At 39.2% G+C, this 21,500-nt stretch overlaps 1 long non-coding RNA gene across 2 annotated transcripts in view; it reads right to left on the bottom strand.

The window, feature by feature from the left end:
• The window catches only part of LOC123286091 (uncharacterized), a 169,384-nt gene that overhangs the window by 84,493 nt on the left and 63,391 nt on the right, over window positions 1-21,500 (bottom strand). For both annotated transcript variants that reach the window (XR_006528328.2, XR_011503158.1), the window contains exon 3: window positions 10,124-10,195. This is a non-coding gene — a long non-coding RNA (uncharacterized lncRNA). The remainder of the gene's footprint in view (window positions 1-10,123; window positions 10,196-21,500) is intronic.

Below are 21,500 nucleotides of genomic sequence, written 5' to 3' on the forward strand. Positions count from 1 at the left end.
GGAGGAGAGAGAACTAAGAGTAAAATGAAATGAAGAAAGTCTCCAAGAAATATCCAACCCAATCAGGAAATGCAACATAAGAATTATAGGTATTCAAGAAAGAGAAGAGAAGGAGAATGGAGCAGAAAGCGTGTTCAAAGAAATAACAACAGAGAACTTCCCAAACCTAGGTAAAGATGTGGATATCCATGTGGAAGAGACTTCCAGATCTCCTAGATATGTCAATACAAAAAGATCTATTGCAAGGCATACAGTAGTAAAACTCGCAAAAATGAATGACAAAGAAAGAATACTCAGGGAAGCGAGGCAGAAGAAAATAACCTACAAAGGAACCCCTATCAGGCTTTCAGCAGATTTCTCTGCAGAAACCTTGCAGGCTAGGAGAGAATGGAACGACATATTCAAATCTTTGAAAGACAAGAATTTTCAGCCAAGAATACTCTATGCAGTAAAAATATCCTTCAGATATGATAGAGAAATAAAAACTTTCCCAGACAAACAAAAGCTAATGGAGTTCGTAGCCACGAGACACTCCCCCCCCAAACAAGAAATCCTCAAGAAGGCCCTCATACCTGAAAAAAAAAAAAAAAAAAAAACAGGGAGAAAGGGGTTACAAAGCATGGAGTAAGGATATAAATAGGTAAACAGAATCAGAAGAGGATAGCAAATACTCAAGTATAGCATTAAAGATGAAGGGAAGGAAAATACCAAAAACAAAGATAATCTTGTCATTTAAACCACAAAATCACAACACAAGATGGAATAAGATGTGAGAAAAACAATTTAGGAACAGAGGAGGATAGGGACTGAATCAGTTTAGACTAAGGAAATAAGAGGCCATCAGAAAATGGGCTACTATACATGAGATTCTGAATACAAATTTCATGGTAACCACTAAACAAAAAAGCAGAACAGAAACACAAATAATAAATAAGGAGAAAACAAAGAAACACATCATTAAAAACTACATAATTCAATGGGTAGATGAAAACACACAGGATGAGAAACAAGGCAAATGCAGAAGAACTGGAAAATGAATGATAAAATGGTAGCACTAAGCCCTCATATATCAATAATCACCCTAAATGTAAACGAACTGAATTCTCCAATAAAAAGAAACAGAGTGGAGAAATGGATTAAAGAACAAGACCAAACAATACGCTGCCTCCAGGAAACACATCTCAGTTCCAATGTGAGAAACAGGCCCAGAGTGAAGGGAAGGAAGACAATACTCCAAGCTAATGGCAAACAAAAGAAAGCAGGAGTTTCAATACTTATATGAGACAAAGTAGACTTCAAGATAAGACAAGTAAAGAGAGACAAAAAGGGGCAGTATATAATGATCAAAGGGACACTCAAACAAGAAGAAATAACACTTATAAATATCTATGCACCCAACACAGGAGCACCAAAGTTCATAAAGCAACTATTAACAAACCTAAAGGAAGATATTAATAATAACAGAATAATAGTAGGAGACCTCAACACTCCACTCACATCAATGGATAGATCATCCAGACAGAAAATCAACAAGGAAACAGTGGAATTAAATGAAAAGCTGGACTGGTTGGACTTAATAGACATATATAGAACACTCCATCCAAAAACAGCAGAATACACATTCTTCTCAAGTGAGCACAGAACATTCTCAAGGATAGACCATATGTTGGGAAACAAGGCAAGCCTCAACAAATTTAAGAAAATTGAAACAATAACAAGCATCTTTTCTGATCTCAATACTATAAAGCTATAAATTAATTACAAGAAAAAAGCTGAGAAAGGGAAAAGATATGGAGACTGAACAACATGCTATTGAACAAGCAGTGGATCATTGAAGAAATTAAAGGGGAAATCAAAAAGTATCTGGAGACAAATGAAAACAAACCATGCCAACTCACATGGGACACAGCAAAAGCTGCAGTAAGAGGGAAATTCATTGCCTTAACAAACAAGAAAAATCCCAAATAAGCAACTTCAAATTACACCTAATTGAATTAGAAAAAGAACAAACAAAGCCCAAGGTCAGCAGAAGGAGAGAAATAATAAAAATCAGAGCAGAAATAAATGTTATTGAAACAAAAAAGGCAGTAGAGAGGATCAATGAAACAAAGAGCTGGTTCTTTGAGAAGATAAATAAGATTGACAAACCCCTAGCAAGATTTACAAAGAAAAAAAGAGAGAAAGCTCAGATAAACAAAATTAGAAATGAAAGAGGAGAAATAACAATGAATACCACAGAAATACAATGGATTATAAGAGAATATTATGAAAAACTATATGTCAACAAAATGGATAATCTAGAGGAAATGGATATAAATTCTTAGACTCTTAGAACCTCCCAAAGCTGAATCAAGAAGAAGCAGACAATCTAAATAGACCATTTACAAGGTAAGAGATTGAAACAGTAATCAAAAGCATCCCAAAGAATAAAACCTCAGGACCAGATGGCTTCCCTGGGGAATTCTATCAAACTTTCAGAGAGGATTTAATACCTATCCTTCTCAAGTTATTCCCAAAAATTAGGGAAGATGGGACACTTTCTAATACATTTTACAAGGCCAACATCACTCTGATACCAAAGCCTGACAAGGACAACACAAAAAAGGAAAACTATAGGCCAATATCACTGATGAACGTAGATGCAAAAATCCTCAACAAAATATTGGTACCCAAATACAGCAATACATCAAATGGATCATACATCATGATCAAGTGGGATTTATACCAGAGACACAGGGATGGTTCAACATCCACAAATCAATCAATGTGATACACCACATCAAACAACTGAGGAATAAAAACTACATGATCATCTCAACAGATGCAGAGAAAGTATTTGACAAGATCCAACAGCCATTTATGATAAAAACTCTTAACAAAATGGGGATAGAAGGAAAGTACTTCAACATAATAAAGGCCATATATGACAAACCCGCAGCCAACATCACACTCAATGGGCAAAAACTGAATGCCATCCCCCTGAGAACAGGAACAAGACAGGGATGCCCACTATCACCACTCTTATTCAACACAGTACTGGAAGTTTTGGCCAGAACAATTAGGCAACAGAAATGAATAAAAGAAATCCAAATAGGGAGTGAAGAAGTAAAACTCTTGCTGTTTGCAGATGACATGATCTTATATATAGAAAACCCAGAAAAAATCTGTTGGAAAACTAATAGAAATAATTAACAACTACAGTAAAGTTGCAGGCTACAAAATCAACTTACAAAAATCAGTTGCATTTCTATACTCTAATAACGAACTTGCAGAAAGACAACTCAAGAATACAATTCCATTTACAATCACTAAAAGAATAAAGTACCTAGGAATAAATTTAACCAAGGAGGTGAAGGACTTATATAATGAAAACTATAAGTCATTACTGAAAGAAATGGATAATGACATAAAGAGATGGAAAGAGATTCCATGCACATGGATTGGAAGAATAAACATAGTTAAAATGTCTATACTATCCAAAGCAATCTACAGATTCAATGTAATCCCAATCAGAATCCAAATGATGTTCTTCACAGAAATAGAACAAAGAATCCTAAAATTCATATGGGGCAATTAAAGACCCCAAATTGCAAAAGCAATACTGAGAAAAAAGAACAAAGCTGGAGGCATCACAATCCCTGACTTCAAAATTTACTACAAAGTCATAGTGATCAAAACAGCATGGTACTGGTACAAAACCAAGCACACAGATCAATGGAACAGAACTGAAAGCCCAGAAATAAAACTGCATTTCTATGGACAGCTAATCTCTGACAAAGGTGCCAAGAATATACAATGGAGAAAAGACAGTCTCTTCAATAAATGGTGTTGGGAAAGCTCGACAGCCACATGCAAAAGAATGAAAGTAGCCATAATCTCATGCCACACACAAAATGGATCAATAAACTCAAAATGGATCAAAGACTTAAAGATAAGTCCTGAAACCATAAAATTCCTGGAAGATAATATAGGTAGTACACTCTTTAAAATCGAACTTAAAAGGATCTTTTCAAATACCATGTATTCTCAGATAAGGAAAACAAAAGAAAAAACAAACAAGTGGGACTTCATCAGACTAAAGAGCTTCTGCAAGACAAAAGAAATTAGGATCAAAACAAAGATACAACTCACCAACTGGGAGAAAATATTTGCAAATCATCTATCTGACAAGGGGTTAATCTCCATTATATATAAGGAACTCACACAAATGAACAATAAAAACAACAGCCCGATCAAAACATGGGCTATAGAGGATATGAATAGACATTTTTCCAAAGAAGATATACAGATGGTCATTAAACACATGAAAAGATATTCAACATCACTAATCATCAGGGAAATGCAAATTAGAACTACACTAAGATACCACCTTAAAATGGCTATAATCACCAAGACTAAAAACAAATGTTGGAGAGGGTGTGGAGAAAAGGGAACCCTCATACACTGCTGGTGGGAATGCACACTGGGTGCAGCCACTATGGAAAACAGTATGGAGATTCCTCAAAAAACTAAAAATAGAACTACCATATGACCCAGCTATCCCACTAGTGGGTATCTACCCAAACAACTTGAAATCAACAATCCAAAGTAACATTCCCCTCCATGTTCATGTCGGCACTATTCACAATAGCCAAGACATGGAAACAATCCAAGTGCCCATCAACTGACTGAGGATTGGATAAACAATATGTGGTGCATATACACAACAAAATACTACTCAGCCATAAGAAAGACAAAATCATCCCATTTGCAACAACATGGATGGACCTGAAGGCAATTATGCTAAGTGAAACAAGTCAGCCTGAGAAAGACAAACACCAGATAATTTCACTCATATGTGGAATATGAACAAACGCATGGACAAAGAAAACAGTTCAGTGGTTACCGGGGGAGGGGGGGTGGAGAGTGGGCACAAGGGCTGAAGGGGCACTAATGTGGTGACAGTCAAGAAATAATGTACAACTGAAATTTCACATTGATGTAAACTATCATGAATTCAATTAAAAAAATAATTTGTAGTAAAATCCCAGAATTTTGAATTCATTTAAAGTTATGTAACTTGCTTGAAGATTCTTTTAATCTGTTTTGAGGTTTTCTCTCCATGTAGACTATTTAAACCTCTGTTAAAATAGCCTTCCTTGGGCCTCTCACCAACTGCAGGACTGACTCGGAAGGCACAAGGTGGGGGGGAGCAAGGATCCCAGGCAAAGATCTACTTCTTCTAGCACTATGAACCAGGAGGGTGGTAACCCTGTGTCTGAGAGTCCATCACAAATGTTCCCTAATAGGAGCTGTGCTGCAATTCTTCATAGCTGACAGAAAATAGCTCAAGACATCTGCACCAGTCTGATGTCCCGTGTACAACACTGTCCTCATGTCTTGAATTTGAAAAAATGAAGAACAACCTTCCTTGAACACACAGTCCAGTGGTTGGATCTTCCAGTTTTGTTGTTCTTTTCTTTTGTCTTGAAAGAGGCCTTGTCAAATCAGAATGAAAAAAATGTTTCGAAGCGTGAGAAAATTCAAATTTCCTATTTAAAGCCTGGAGTTCATTAGTGGGAGGACACTCACTTATTTCAAGGGTCACTGACTAATGTAGAGGAGCCTGTCTCTGTGCTACCCGAGTCCCAAACCATTCACCTGAAAACGGTTTAGAAACCCTCTCAAGTCTATTAGCTTTCTATGCAACCTAATTTATCTTTGCTGGGCTTTGTATTGTGACCCTGTCAAGTCGAGGGCCTAGCTTTGATTATGTGCTGTCCCCTTTTTTTTTTTTGATCACTTTTCAGTTAAGCAATTGTCTTGGTTTAATTGGTTGTAATGATTAAAACTTTGTTTATATTACACTGCAATTTTTTTTTATCGTGATGTTCAGGTTAACGATTTCATTATTTACTTCCCAATACAGAAGTTCTACCTGGAAGAAATAGTCTTTTTAATTGGACTCTTTTTATAGGACCATTTTTGTTGTAAATGTATTAAGGTTAAAATCTAAATTTTGGCAAATAAGAGAAATTGCCTGTTCTTGACATTACAGAGTTAGATTGGAAACAAAGAGATTTTATAACATTATTATACTGAGAGAGAGAATGTAACAAGCATAGGCTTCTGAGACTAACAGAGCTGGGTTTGGATTCTGCACTAGGACTTAGGGAGTCTTGGGACTTTTATGAACTTAAACTCATCTGTAAAGTGACAATATGAATATCAACCGTATGCAAATTGCTTGAAAATTATAGATGTGTAAAAACATGATACTAAATCTAATGGTAGCTATTATTTGTTTTAGTTTTGCCACTAACCAGCTACGTTATCTTGAGAGAGCTACTTAATTTCTTTCTTTCAGGTTCCTCTGAAAAATAAGAGGGCAGGACTAGATAATTTCTACTTTTTCTGTCAAAACTTAGTTAATAAGTAAACCCTCTCTATTGGTTCCTTGTATAATTTTCCAATAGCCAGAGTTTTTCCATGTTAAAATTTTCCAAATGAGTAAAGATGACACTAGTTGGAATTTGGACAGTAATGCAAGGACAAAGTGACACAAGGAAAATAGCCAGCAGGAAGTGTTTCAGTATGGACAGTCAGGACAAGGACCCGAGCAAAAGCTATCACATTTAGAAGATAAAACCAAGAAAAGTGTTTAAGTCATCTGTTTAAAGAACTTGTATTATGATTCCCTATCAGATTTCATGAGTGATCTTGGGAAAATCACTGGAAAACTTTAATTGACCTGCTTAATCTCAGCTTAATCAACCTGTGGCAATGCGTACGCCTGCCACCTACATAATTCTTTGAGTTCCCATTAAAAAAGGGAAGTAAATACATTAAACATGATCATCTTTATACTTGTCAATTATTTCTGTTTACAACATATTTACAATATCTGTTTATCTGCCTTGTGAGGAAACAATTTTAAAATATGACTCCTAAGCTTTATCTCTCATCAATAGCAGTGGTTTCAATTTTTAATTTTCCTTTACTTTGATACAGCTGTACTATTTTCTAAATATATTTTACAAAAATGACTTAAAAAAGCCATAAATCCTGTTTAATAATTCAAACCATAAAGACAACACCACAAAATCTGAAACCTGAGAATACAGACTTTCTCATTTATAAATGCATCAGAGGAGATGGGACATCTTTTCTTCTATTTGCAAGCAAGGGGTCAAGACATATAAGGAAAAGAGTTTCAAAACTAAGTGCTTGCACAGATCTTTCTTTATCTGAAATCTGTACTCTAAATTGGCATAAATTAGCTTTACGTGAAAATCAGTATTTTAGTTGGGGTTGGGGATATGGCTAACTAGGCTCTAATAGTTTTTCTGTGATAGAACAGCTCATCCTGAATCATCTTATGATAAGAAAAAATAACAATAATAAAGTATTAAAAGCAACACTTATATCTACCCTCCTTTGAGCTTTTCATAACAGGCTCTATGACTCAGGACTTTACGTACATTATGCTTTGCCTGGGAGGATGTTTCTTGTATTAAATTGAGAAAATATGTACGTAAATATAGTTTAGATAATTTGAAATGTCATATAATAGCTTGAGCCCATGGTCAATTAGCTCTATTAAAACTCCACACTCTCTAAATCAAGAAATCAACCACTTTTTAAACACCTGTAGGTATCAAAGCATGACTGATTTTAGAAAGGTGACCCATTTTACTCCGAGCACTGAGTACGACAGTTTGCAAAATTGCTAATTCTAATTTGAGATCCTCACCACACCACGAGACTTCTTCCGGGTCAGTTTTTCCCAGTTACCACCAAGGCAGCCTTATGGATCTTTGCCACTGCTCTTGCAACTCATTGTATTCCCTTTCCAACTACATTCTTCCAACAGTACAAAGCCCTGTTTTGGACGAGAAAAGAACAAGCAAGCACACTAGTCATCTTCTCCAATTCTAGTGTATGAACCATCAGGGTCAGTCCTGAGGAAGAAAGAAAATACAGTATACAGCTTCCCTCTGCAGGCACCCTGCACGTTTATTTATAGTTGTACTTTTATTTATTATTCTTATATGAACTGGAAACTGGAACAAGCAAGAAATAAGTAATTAAAGCTACAGGGAGACTTTCAAACTCTTCTTAAATCTGCTCCATCATAGGAGGGTATAAGATTAATTTAAATTCTTATTTTATATCCTGGGAAGAGGATTAACCTAGCATGCCAGGACAAGAGGGAAACGAAATGATCTTGAACTTTTTTAAGATGCTTATTTTCTTTAGGATTCTAAGAACTCAGGATTCTGTGAGAGTCTGGCTAAAGAATGAGGAGAAAGTAACACTACCTTGTATGACAACATTTTCAATACAGACGGCTAGAGAACACCAGAGGCAAACTTGAGAAGGAAGATCCAGGCATGTTAGTAACAAGTGACCAAAAGAAATCCAAAGAATGCTTAGAGATGAGGGAGGCGATAGCAGCATCCTGTCCAAGAACAGCAGCAACCACCACCCCTGAGGCATAGCCAAATCAAGCAGGAATGGCAGAATTTCAACAAAGTATTGAACATCAAGAATGCAAAATGAATCCCTAGCTAAAGGTAAAAGTCAATGAGAGGAGTTGAACAGGAGAAGTGTCCACTTGGTGGTCGATATTAGGAGATTTTACTCAAAATGATGAAATTGTATGGCTTCCATCCTCAGAGAAGTTAGCGAAAATTAAGCCAACTGAATACATGAGTGAAATACACATGCATTTTGGGAACCGCTGCTCCAGAACGAATCCCACTTCAGCCTGATGGGAAGCAGTAAGAAGCAATACCACTACCAGACACAGTGTCAAAAGCTTCGAAGTAACTTTGCTTTTACTACCTCTTTAGGCTTGAGGATCTCAGCATAAAAACAGCTATCTCTTGACAGACAAGAACTCAACTAACAGGAAAACCACATAGAGAAAACTATAAAACTAAACGCAAGGGAAACCTATGTCTACTTCAACTTGCTAAAGGCTTTAATGAGGCTGCACTCTATTTTCGCCCAGACCCCTCAGCAGGCCAGGTCTCAAAGCCTTACCATCACCTCCTGCCTCATCCTGTTTTGGGCCCTCTCTTCTGGGAGGCTTTCTGCTTCCTAGACCTTGAGAAGGTCTGGCAAACACAGCTTAGGAAACGACCGAAGCAGAGTGGTGATGATACCACAGACGTCACTGCAGGAGAAAAGGGCCCCAGTTCCTGGGACACTGAGAGCTCACAGGGTTGGATCTGACATTCCTGATGCATCACACAGGCACCCTCATTGGGCAGACTCTGTGATCTGTCTTGCAAGTAGAAGAAAGAAATTAAAAGCTGTCACTGCCAATGCACATCTGTAGAATGAACATGACCCCCTGAGCCAGTTCCTTCATGCTCTATCTGGGCCTGAAGATCCCAGTTTGTTTCTCAAGCTCCTTGCCCCCAACTCCTCTCACTCCGGGTGAAAAGTCGTCATTATTTTTGGTATGGAAATATGGCAAACTCAGATTTTTGCTACCCTCACCCCTACCTCATTGAGAAGGTCACCATTCATCTTCCTGGGCACTGAGCACCGTTAGCTTTGTATCTACCACCTCATCTTCTTCACTTTGTGGTGGTACCACAGGTGGTGGAAGAATCCGGGGGCAGCAGGTCTCCACTTTCTCCTTCCTCTTGCTCTTTCTTGTTCTCATCGTCCTTACAGCCTTCCTAAGAGGTCTATGTTTTTTGGGGATTGGATCTAACTTTCTCCTCTGGACTGGAGGCATGACAAGATCTTGTGAAATGATACCCACATGACTTTCAAATGTCCCCTCCAATGGCTCTGATGATGACTCCAAACTTCTCTTCACAAGGTCACTCTCCCATAGGTGGAATCTATTCTCTGTATCTTGAGTATCTGGTGGTATGTTCAAGCCATCGGTGACATGTTTTGGGATGGAGAGCAGAGATTCCCAACCTCTCTTACTGAGGGTTTTTTTTTTTGACCCCCTATGCTGACCCCAGCCAGCTTTGCAGGAACAAGGAGCTCACCACAAAAGAACCAGGAGTCAGATGCTAAAGGAGGCAGTTAGTACCTTGACTCTTTCCAATGATTTATCCTCAGCAGTCATAAACACAACAGCTCTATTGATCTCAGAGCTCCCCTCTGGACTTACCCAAAGAAGTTCAATGGCCTTTAGAATAGAGTCCTCAAGGTGATCTTCTTGGCCTGAGAGGTCTCAGATTTCCTAAAAGGAGAGAAAAAGTCACTGAAGTAATTTTTCCATGGACAATGGAGTTCCTCCTGCCAAACCTCACATGAATTCCTGGGCAGGAACAGTATTTAATCAGTATCACTCAATTTGCTATGTTATCTTTTATTATCTTATAATTTAAGTTCTAAACCTCGTAATTATGTTTTCTAACCAGATTATACGCTTCTCAAGGGCAGGGACATTCTTAGACTTGTTAGTTTTCTATAGTGGCTTGCTAGTACTAGAAGCTCAATAAATTGAACAAGTGAGTGAAAATATGAATAGGTTTATATCTCAGTGTACAATGACAGGAGATAAAGCTGCTCCATAGAAAGAGTTATATAGAATATTAGAATGCTAACAAGGATGTGGGCCCTAGTGACAACCTAATCCAGTTCCCAAAATTCGTAGATAGGGAAGTTGAGGCTCAATTAAGATAATGACCTGCCTAATGCTGGCTTGGAAAATTTTTCTGTAAAGGGCCAGATACTAAATATTTTAGGCTCTGTGGGCCATACAATCCTGTGACAAATACTCATCTCTGCATTGTGGCACAAAATCATCCAAGATAATAAGTAAAAAAATAATCATGGCTGGGTTCCAATAAAACTTTATGTACAAAAACAAATGGTGGGCCAGATTTGACAGCAGTCTTTAGTTTGCCAATCCCGGGCCTAAAGTGATATAACTAGTTAGCAGCAGAGCTGGGATTAAAAACCAAGTCACCTAACTCCCAGCAAGTACTCTTTCCACAAAAGAGTAGAAGACTATAGAATAAGAAAGGGCTTTTTCAGTTGAGAGAAGGGCTTTAAAGAAAGAAGAGATCAAAATATGCCTGGGTATGCAGTACTTCTAACATGGTCTCTGATGACCCTGAGTCATTTACACAAACCACTAGTAGCCAAAGTCTGAAATGGTCAATTTTCAAACAGATCTAAATATTCAGGAGTGGACTGAGTATTTTCCATCACATCTGCTTAGGAAAGCATACTATTTAGTTCCTTCTTGACTGAGGAGAAAATCCTGTAGATAGATAATGGAAAATACTTATTATTCATTTCTTGAAATTACTGTGGCCTGGTGCATACAGTTCCACAGTGCACATTCCAGTGATCAAAAGTTTCAAGTAACTACAAGAGGAACATGGAAGCAGAGGTAGGATAGGTTATCTAAGAAGCTAAAACCTCACTTCCTAACCCAAGATGCTCCTTAATAATAGAAGTGACCCTAGTATTAGAGATTAAGTTGCTTAGAGCCTTGAGGTTATTTTTATATACGGGGCTTTCTGAGATCTCTGAGGTCCCTCTAGAACTCTCCATTCTATTTTCTTTTCCACCCCTAATGTGTTTCTCATGTTATTACTTTGCCTTCACACAGTAGATGCTTAACAAATACTGGTTGAATGATGGATTCATAGATGGATGAGTAAATGAATGAATCAATCAACCAAATGCTTTTAGAAAATCCCTTGGTTTGTGGCTGTAAAGAATAAAGCAGAGTTGATACATTCTGCAAGAGGATGCCAAGTACTTTTTAAGTTACCCTTCAGTGAAGCCAGTAGTGCCTTTACATAGTAAATGTCAATAAAAGTTCCAAGAATGAACTAATGCATTTGATGCAAGCCACTTAAACTACATGTCAAGCGCAAAGACTGTTACTTGTCACAAAAGATAGTATCTAAAGACAGAATTTACTAATATAGTAAGATGCAATTGGCTTCAGTTACACACTGTTAGGAAAGTTTGGTAAAATCTTTGGGAGAGAAACAAGCTCATGTAATAAATGAGAGAATTAGGCTCAAGTTCCATCTGTCCCCTCTATCAGAAGCACCTATGGATGCAGGACCTAGAGAAGCAGGAGCCATAGCAGCCCCCAAAGAGGTGAGGATAGGACTGAAAAAGAGAAGTCAGGTGGGCAAATTCAAGCCTCTAAAAGTCAGTTTGGCTTCTCTACCACCTTGGCAATGACCAAGTCAGGCCCTCATCATGCCTCAACTGTACTTTGACAACACTCTACTTCCTCTAATCCACCCTCCCCAAAGGAGCTAGAATGATCTTTCTAAAACAAATCTGATGTGTCACTCTCCGTTTAAAGCTCTGTTTCTTATTCCCCCAGCAAGATACAAATCTTTTATGATCTGACTCCACATCAACTGTCCAACTTCAAGTCCACCACTTACTCTCAGATATCTTACACTGCTGCAAAAACAGACCACTTGCCATTTCCCGAGGGCATCATACTTCTTTAAACACTTCCTTTTGCCTGCAATGCCCCTGCTCCTCTTCACTGCCTGGCCTAGCTATATATCACCTCTTCTAAAAAGACCTGGATGATTTCCTCAGGCAAAAAAAGAATTGATTCAAAAATCATCCCATCGAATTATAATAAGCTGTTTAGGTACTCATGTCCTTCACTAGGCTTGGTGCTCCCTGAGGGCAGGAACTCTTGCTCACCACTTGATCCCTAGTGTCTCCATGGCACTTGGCACCAGGAAGGTGTTCGTTGTCTGTGGATTTCAAAATGCAGGTCTTTACAGGCTATCTCTCAGGGCCTGGGATCTAGAAGCCAATTCTCCCCTTTCTCTGAATGAACAAACACACTGAAGTTTGGGGGACAAAGCTGAGTAGCACTGGCCAGGACTCAGCTACAAATCCAGGTACCAGTCCAGAGCCTGTAATGTCAGTAGCTGCCTTCACTCAGACAAAAAAAGTGCTGCTCAGGTAGTGGTTAGCACTACTCCACACAATCCCATACTAGAAGCATTCTCCCACCCATGTCCCCACTAGCATCCCAAGGAATGCTACCTAAGGAGGACCTACAGTTATTTAGGTTTCTGGCTCCCTGAAGCCCCCCTTCCCTCCTGCCCCTACCATACTTCTCTATCTTCCTGGCAGACTCTCAGCACCCCTTGACCATCCCTATGTCCCTTCCCGGCTCCATGTGGAGCCTCCCTAAAATCTCAGTGATCCCTGGATTGCAAGTTTTTACCTGAAATTGGCTGTCTCCTTCCCATAGGACACACACATTCCCATAGGACACACACCCAACTCCAGGCCCTGACTCGCCCTTTCACTGTCCTACCTGAGGAATCTCTCTCCAAGGAAGGGCTGGATGCCTTTATATGCAGGGATGCTGTTCAACCCACAGAGTTTGTTTGCCTGACAAGATGCAAAAGAGATTTGTACCACATGAATCTCACTGAAGCTGAAGTCATGATTCCCCTGGATTGCACATATCAGAAATTATTGGGTGTATAATACATATGAATTCACATGTCACAATCTGAGCCCACTTGTCTCCATAAATCTGTTGCACTTCAACGTGCTTTGTGATTGATTTTTCTCTCCATTTTCACATATTACTTGAAGCAAAGCTGAAAGTATTAAAGCCCTTGCATGAATTTGCTGCCTAAGCAGACTCAAAGCCAACTTAGAAGTCCAAAAACAACAAATCTTAGCCACTGAACTTCTGGTTAGTCCTGCAGAAGAAACTAGAGAAAAATTTCACTAATCATTATTGACAGTGGACTGACTATCCCTCTTTAAAAATGGGAAAGAAATGATTGGCATGAACCAACTTTGCTTCTCAGTGACCCTCTAGAGAATTAAATAACTGAGGCATCAGACAACAATTTTCTTTGAAGACGACCTTTCATATTAAATGAAAAGCTGAAGAGCTAGTCTCGAAGGGAAAGAAAATGAATAAACTGTGAGGGCAACTACTCATTCCTGAATACACAGTGAAAAAGAGACTAAAATATGACAGCAAACATCGCAGACTGCTGCTTTACAAATTAAGTATATTTTCATTTTCACAGTAACATTTATTGAGAGTCATTTACTTATTAACATTTATTATGAATCAGACAGTGGGAAAGTAGCTCTTTGATACGGTTACCGAAAAACGTACACTGATCAACGTAATTTAAATCAGTTGTTTTCTAACTTTAGCAGGCATGAGAAATACATGGAGGACTTCTAAAACACAGACTTCCGGGCCCTCTCCCTAGTGTTTCCGATCAGTAGGTCTGGATAAGCAAATAAGAATATACATTTCTAACAAGTTCCTGAGTGACGTTGCTGGTGTGGAGACTGCACTTTAAGAACCACGGAAGTAGATGATCTCAGTCACAAGGTGAGACACACTGACTCGGAACACATTAAAAGGGGCATTTCTAACCACTTACTATGACCAAATGAAGAATGTACAGACTCTGAATGATTATTTGCTGGGTTGAATTCTCCAATCATGCTGCCTTCCCACCTGCATTTTGAGCTTTTAGGAGGATGTGGCCAAAAGGCAATATGCTTGAATTGTGGATACTCTTGATTCTGGGCTTGCCGACAGGTCTCTTCTTCATGAGCACCTCTGTCCCCCAACAACTCTCCTTCCAGTCTCAACCTCAGACTAGATACAAGTTTCAGAATGTGAACGCCAAAGAAGCTAACTATTAAAAAGCCAGGAATGCACATATAGAGGAGTCATGAAATAGTTTTATTTTTCTAAAGAAAATATTTGAGCATTATCCCTCTATTTAGTTATTGCTCTCTTCTAAAATTTCATCATCTCATTTTAAAACTTTACCCCTCTGGGCTGAAAATCAGTGCAGAAAAAAAGATGCTGTAACCTTTGGTTTAGCCGAATAAAACAATAACAACACACTCAGTGGGTGGTTAAATCTGATAATATTTTGTGCTAAATTTTCTGTAGTAATTCAATTAAAAATCCTGTGGCCAGCCACCAGAAAGCATACAGATCACCAAAGTTTTATAGTATTTCATATGTGGTCTTAAAATAGCCTATATCAATTTCGTGTCTTTATTTATTAACTTAAATACTTCAAGTAGAGTTTCTCTCAAGTATAATTTAGGATAACCATTTATATTTGTGCTGTTTAAAAACTTCAGCTGGCTCACATCATTATGGTGCTTAAAATTCCAATTGAAAGAGGGTGAAAAACTAATCAGAAAGAGAATACATTACAAAAGCTGTATGAATACAATCCCCACAACGTCATCGTTTCTTAAAGGTTCTGGGGATTCAATTCATGCTGGCTCCTCCATGTCCTCCTCCAATCAGCAGGGCCCTGGACAAGGAGTACTGCCACTCTAAGCAGCTGAAGCCATTCAGAATCACTGAATCATGTGGTCACGTCGAATCCTACCAGGGTTCCTAGCCAAAGAGTCAATGATCCTGGGCTCTCTTCATGCCTTCTCTAATGACAGCCTTGGAGCACTCCAGAAAACTTTAGCATTTCCTTTTTTTAACCATAAATTGCACATAACTCTTCCAAAGTCTTAGTGTATAATTTCTCATAAAACTCTTTGAGATCCTCTGGTGAAGATAAATCGCAAGAATTATTGGACTTTAAATTGTTATCCTTCAATGTGATATGCACTGGATCATAACTCTATGGCTTTGGTTCCTTCATAAAACTAAACCACGAAGCCATTCTTTTCATTTCAAGCTTAGAAGCACACAGGCCCCTGGGTGAAGCAACATAAACACTCTTGAGTAATTTCTCAAAACCAAATCTCTTCTACAAAAACAGACTTGCAACTCAGTGGTGTACAATCTCGCCTCTGAATCTGTGAAGTTTGTAGTTCTCAGGCCACCCAAGCAGAATGGTGAGACTAATGCTCATGTGAAGTGGGACAGGCCTTGGAACTTCTAAAATTAATTATGGAACTTGGGTTTAGTCCCATCTCCATGACTCTGTTGCCCTAGACAAGCCACCAAATTAGGTGATTGTTTTCTGGAGAAAAAATGAGACTTCAGGTCTGCAGAATTTTTTTTACCTCAGATTCACAGAATTAGTTTCGCCAAAATTACTGGTTCACGACACACTCTCAACATTGTTCCATGCATGGCCTTCTTTTTTACTTATTGCCTTAAATACTTATTAACAAATACTCTTAGGTATACACCTGAGAAAAAGTTATGTGAAGTTTCTGCACATAAATATGCAAAGAAATTGTTCATAGAAGCACTATTTACAATATGAAAAACCAGGAAAAAATCCAAAGGTCCATTGTCAGGACAATGTGATAGACTCTCACAATGGAACAGTAAACAACTGTCAAATGAAGAAACTACAGCTACCCACAACAATTTGGAGTCATTCAATGTTTCTGAGCCTCTATTTTGCCCTGTTAAATGAAGACAATAATACCACTACCTTACCTTTTTCTGAGGACTAAGCAGACACTACATGTAAAAATCTTTTGACAATTATAACTAGTAAATATTAGTTCTTTTCCTCCTCTATTATCTATTACTTTTCTCATCGTACAAGAATAATCTGGAAACATCACAGTGAAGAGCAGGAAAGCAAGATAATCTGGACGATACAAATTTGGAATCACACTGCAGGGGTTCAAATCTCTCATCTAGCAATTATTTTCGAGGTAGATTCAGGTAAGTTAATTAACTCTCTAAACCTCAGTTTTCTTTCATGTGAAGTGAAAACAAAATTAGCACATATTTAAGAGGGCTTCAGTGAAGTAAGCCAAGTGCTTAGCACACTGCCTGACACACTGTAAGTGTCACACTGTTGATAGCTATCTTATGAACAGGGATCCCTGTTGCGTTTGTCTAATGGATAGAGTTGCTTTCCTCTGTCTTCACTCACCCTTCACTCTCCCAATACTACACATGCACACACACACGCACTCATGCACACATATATTTTCTCTGCTTTTGCCTGGTCTTGAGCTCCACATATCTAGATCAAGATTAAGGACAATAAATAACCACAATAATTAGGCCCAGAGTTCCTGCATTGGACGTCAGGACAGAAATAGGCTCAATTTCATTAGATTATAGTACCCTTAAATACAAAGTTCTTCTCCAAAGAATTTTTTTCAGAATTTCCATTAAAAACAAGGTTCATTTCCATTTTATTATTTAAAAGACCTGCAAACAGGGAAAGGCAACCATTTTCACAATCCACATGGAGTAATAAAAAAGTATAAGAATAATTCTTTAAACGTAACACAACATAATTGGAGTAAAAATGACTAAACTGCAGTATTTGAAACATAAACATTTGAAGGACATATTTTACATTTGTTGAATTTGTTAAACCGGGCAGGTCATAATGGAAGAAGCTGGGACCTACAGCTAGACCTGCCACCAGGGAGGATGGCCCAGCTGCAGGTGCTGGGAGGATGTCCAGTCTGGCAGGCAGAACAAAGCCGCTGAAGAATATGCCAGTACACAAGAGTGAATAATGCAGCCAGGAAATTGGCATCAGGAGATAAACATGAAACAGCGGAAGTTGACTCAATATGAAAGCATAGCATGGTGCCAAGGAATCCAGAAGCAAAGAGTGTCCCAACATTCAAGCAGGCAGCATCAGACAGCCTAATCTGTGACAGTGGAGCCTCAGTCAGCCTACAGTACAAGGGCTGGACGCTGGTGGCTGAGAAAGAGAAGTGGCAAGAGTAAGGTTGGGTCTTATGTGTTCCTAGAGGACTTGGACAAACCTGGCAAATGCCTTAGACAGGAACTCAGTCCTGAGTAACAAGACAAAAATCCAGGTGCAAAAAATACAGTGCAAGGTAGATACTGAATCCAAGGAATAAGAGACAGGTATGGTTCTCGAAAATGGCATAGGCCAAAGGCAGACAAGAAGCCAAACTAATTTGATGCTGAGGAATAGAAGTGTTGGGTTACAGTTCCTAAAATGCCTCCTCTCCCAGGTCAAGTCTGGCCACAGAGAGCTTAGAAGGCTCAGTGAACAAGCTGCAGTCATGGTGAGAGGAGGGCAGCAGAAACAAGAAAACAAGAAGGACTTGAAAATAAGAAGATCAGGAAAACCAGCCCTGCAGTTGCGAAATTACAATCAATATAATGACCCTGAAACTTTCTAGAGGACAAGTAGCAGCACTCTTATTTAAACCAAATCCCAGTACAACAACCACAAAAATAATGAGGAAAGTCCATGTGAGTTTGTTTTAATGAACCTGACCTACAGTAAAAAGATAGGCTCTTTTTTTTTTTGCTGCCTTGTGCACAGAAAATGAAAAAGCAGCTTTTTTCCTATTTTCCCTCCTTTTCATTAGTATATGAATTTAACCTATGTGAATGAACTGCCTTTTGAACTTCTCATCTCTGAGCTATAAACATTTTTTGTGTCCTTGTCCTCCCTGGAAAGAATGGAGAGATTTTTCAGGTCTTTGCCATTCTTCTGAGAGCAACAGCTTCTGACATGGCCCTAAAGCACTGAACTCTGATAATAAAAATACAATGTAAAAGTTATTTATGTATTTAGCACACCACTACGATCTATTTCTTGCCACAAAATGGCACACGCACACAAATGTTTGTCATACCCATGGCCCAATTCATTTAGAAGAATCACCACAAAGCCATCCTTGGAAGTCAAAGATCTCTTTTGGGTATAAACATTCATGAGATGGAGAAGGAGTAGTTTCACAAGCCAACTGTGCTCCATTTCTGCTGTGGCAGCCTATCCCTTACCAGTGCAATGACCAGTGGCGGCCTGGACCTCTAGACTTTGCAGACGCAACCAATCAACAACTGGAAAGTGCCTTCATAGTCAATGTCAGCATATCCTAATGAACAAGGGATCTTTAGCTGAGTAGGTATTCATGAAACTGCTCGTAGAATGCTCCAAAGCTTGATAATTAACAATTGTGTGCTACAATTAATTCTTGTTTATGCTTCAGATATTCAGGCAAGATATTATTTCTTGTGTATGACAGATTCATACTTCATGCCGAATCTCAAAGCAGCAATAAGAAAACAACATCAATTTTGGTTTTGTTTTTATTTTCTTCTTAATCCAACTGCTCTGCCATTTGTATCTCAAAACACTGTGCTGCCTTGTGTTCAGCAAGCAAATTCCAGAGCCCAGGCAAAGGACCATGGGGGAAAAGCTAGCAAAGGCTTCCAAGGCTTTCCCCAGGCATTCACAAACCCTTTGAAGGTGCCAGAAGGGACAAGCTAAATTAAGGTGATGACACTGAGGTCTCAGCGGTCTTAATTCACTTGCATGGCCCCTGTGGGCATGTTATTTCATTCAGCAATTGTTAATTGAATGTCCACTATGCACATGGTACTGTTCAAAGGTTTGCAAAATGAAGAGATTCGATAGAGTTTTTCCAGATCCTTTCTAGGTTTATGATTTCACAAGTTAATATTCTACAAAACATACAGACCAGCACCTCAAGGAGTTTGCAATTCTGAAGGTGCGATCAGATTACATAAACATAGAAAAAACTCATAATACAAGGCAGGATCAATAAGCGCCAAATACAAGAGGCAAGTGTTCTAAGACTGGAGAGGAGAGAATGTTTTGAGGGCCAGGTTGAAGAGCCCTATGGCAAACTCCAGCATGCATCAGGGTTTGTTGAAACACATCTGTGGGCCTCACTATCAGCGTTTCCAATTCAGTAGGTCTAGGGTATGACCCCCAAATTTACGTTTCTCACAAATTTCCAGGTGATGCTGATGCCGCTCGTTCAAGAACCACATCTTGAGACCCAATGCTCCATGGGAACCCATCAAAGCTTATCCCACTGGAGAAAAACATGCCGGAAGCAGTTTTTTAAAGGTAACCTGGAGATAGTGGGTAGGAACACCTAGAAGGAGGTTGACAGATTTACAGTGGGCCCAGGGAGGGCAGCGATCCAGACCAAGGATTTTGATTTCAAAGAATCGGCTTGACTAGCACAGAATTGATTTAACTAGCAAACTGGTTATTTGGTGACTTTAGCTCAAAAGGATTCCTGATGCATATAATAGAACCTTGAATAAGGATAATTTAACAACGCTGTGTCTAAATCTCTCCAGGGGTAAAGAATCCCTTGGAAACCACATCTAGCCTCAATATGGGGCTATCCAGACTGTCCACATATGAGAGGCTCAGAAGTCCCTATTCATATTTCTCTCAAGTTTCTCACAGTACGTGAGATTCCTACCACTTGAGTCACTGCTTTGGGTGAAGGTGCCGACTCCCTAAAGCCTATTAAAGGTGCTGCGTCTTAGCCTCCACCTCAATTAGAAACTTGCTTCTCTGTCAACACCAAGGGACAAAAGTAGTTCTCCTGTCAAAACTCTGGTTTTAGGAACTCCAGTCTCCCTCACGTTCTCTTTCATAGGGAGTCATCTGGATCCTCACACACTCCAGCCAGTAATTTAAGACATAAGAATCTCTGCAGCTTTACTATATGCAGAGGAATTTTGGAACAGGAGTTACATGCATGTCAGCAAATTGCAGGTTTTTCTAGCTTGCCTTCAAAGGGTCTGCCCTGCTTTACTGTTTCAGGTCAGCCAGCCAAGGCCTCTTAGCACCCAGCCACACCATTCACCTCTTTACTCAGCCTCTCTAGGCCAAATGTCTCTACAACTTTAGCTACTTGACTCCCATCTGCCTTTCCCCACACTCAAAACCAAAGGTCATTCCTAACCTCTGTCACAAGGTTACAGAGTTTAAAACCCAATAATAGGGGAGTCTATCTGAAGTCACACTGAGCTTTTTGTTCCCAAGAGCTGGCCCCGCCTCGCTTTGCTCACCTGTTTTGGTAATTCATAGTGTATGCCAAAGTCCCTGTCTCTATTTCTTGTGGATGTGGGGCCCACTGACTCTGATATTTGTCACTTTGTCAGCCCAGGCCCTGTCCCAACCCTTTCTCAAACATTTCAGCATGACTTTACAGCTATCTGTAATCCACCCAATCCCTGTCCAAAAAAAAGCAACGAGCCACAGAGCTTTAATGATGGTCTTTGCTATTCACTGTCCAAAGCACAAAGCTTCCACGGTTCAGTAACAATGTGGAGGAGATTCCAGCCCGATTCCCTAGCCCTCTTCTGCCCGCTCCTCCCCAATTTGTCCACGTTATGGCAGAGTCTACTTGGTCCCCTTCTGCCCAGGTCTCTAAGGGGCTCTCTGTCCTTTATCCAGGCACTCTTCCGCAGGGAGAAGAGTACCCTAGTCAGCTGGCATAAGGGCTTGCTTCTACCTTGTTCTGCTGGCACTTAGTAAACATCAGGCCTCAGGCCAAATGCTGAGCATAGAGATGAATTAAAAACACGCAGATAAACAAACACAGTGGTCAGCTATCACTGCTGTGACTTCCTAAATTTAGATAAAAGACCGGAGAATTCATGTGAAAGGGAGAATCCTAATACTATTTGGAAATAGGCCAGAGAGTTTTTTAAATAATCAATATGTATCTCAACGTGTAAGAAGTCTGCTTGAAAATTACTTTAAAAAAGAAAGAGGATTTACACCTGTTGCATCTGTTTGATGGCCCAGACAGAAAAGCATGTC

This window comes from Equus asinus, chromosome 5 (genome assembly GCF_041296235.1).
Source record: "Equus asinus isolate D_3611 breed Donkey chromosome 5, EquAss-T2T_v2, whole genome shotgun sequence".
Taxonomy (NCBI): Eukaryota; Metazoa; Chordata; class Mammalia; order Perissodactyla; family Equidae; genus Equus; species Equus asinus.